The sequence below is a fragment of the Elephantulus edwardii genome, unplaced genomic scaffold (assembly GCF_000299155.1).
Source record: "Elephantulus edwardii isolate Elephantulus edwardi_28Jun2011 unplaced genomic scaffold, EleEdw1.0 scaffold00089, whole genome shotgun sequence".
Classification (NCBI taxonomy): Eukaryota; Metazoa; Chordata; class Mammalia; order Macroscelidea; family Macroscelididae; genus Elephantulus; species Elephantulus edwardii.
This window is the reverse complement of record NW_006399839.1, coordinates 11,395,358-11,395,946: the sequence shown is the minus strand read 5'-3', so window position 1 is coordinate 11,395,946 and position 589 is coordinate 11,395,358.

Here is a 589-nt window from a genome sequence, read left to right as displayed (position 1 = left end):
AAATGAGATTCTCATATATGCTACAATATAAAGAAAACTGTGAAAACATTATGTTGATTGAATTAAACTGGAAACAAAAGATCAAATACTGTATTCTTTTACTTTGTAAATTATCTAGAATAGACAAACCCTCCAGAAACAAAAATTAATAGTTGCCAAGAGCTAGTGAGATACAAAACTGAGGGGAAAAATAAACAAGCCGTTCAGATTATTTAAAAATTGTTGTTGTTGTTGTTAAATGCCTGTTGTTGATGAACAAAAGACCTGAACACTTGTATAACTTTCATTGTTTCTCCAAGTTCACAGGATTTCTGGAGGCAAGCTATTTTGGAAGGGGATGCCACTCCTGCTTCCAAGCTTGTTTTAATTGGGGAGCTCCACCAAACACTGTCCACCATGAGTAACTTATCACATTTGACATCAGTGTCACAGTGTTTAGCATCACAGAAACCTCAAGTTACCTCTGCACAGCAAAGGGACAGACCAGTGCTATACCACTTAGAAGAATGTCTGACCAAAAACAATTAAAACCAGGCCTGAGGGCTGCAGATTAAAATGACCCACCTTTGGCTTGGCAGCATAATTTTCT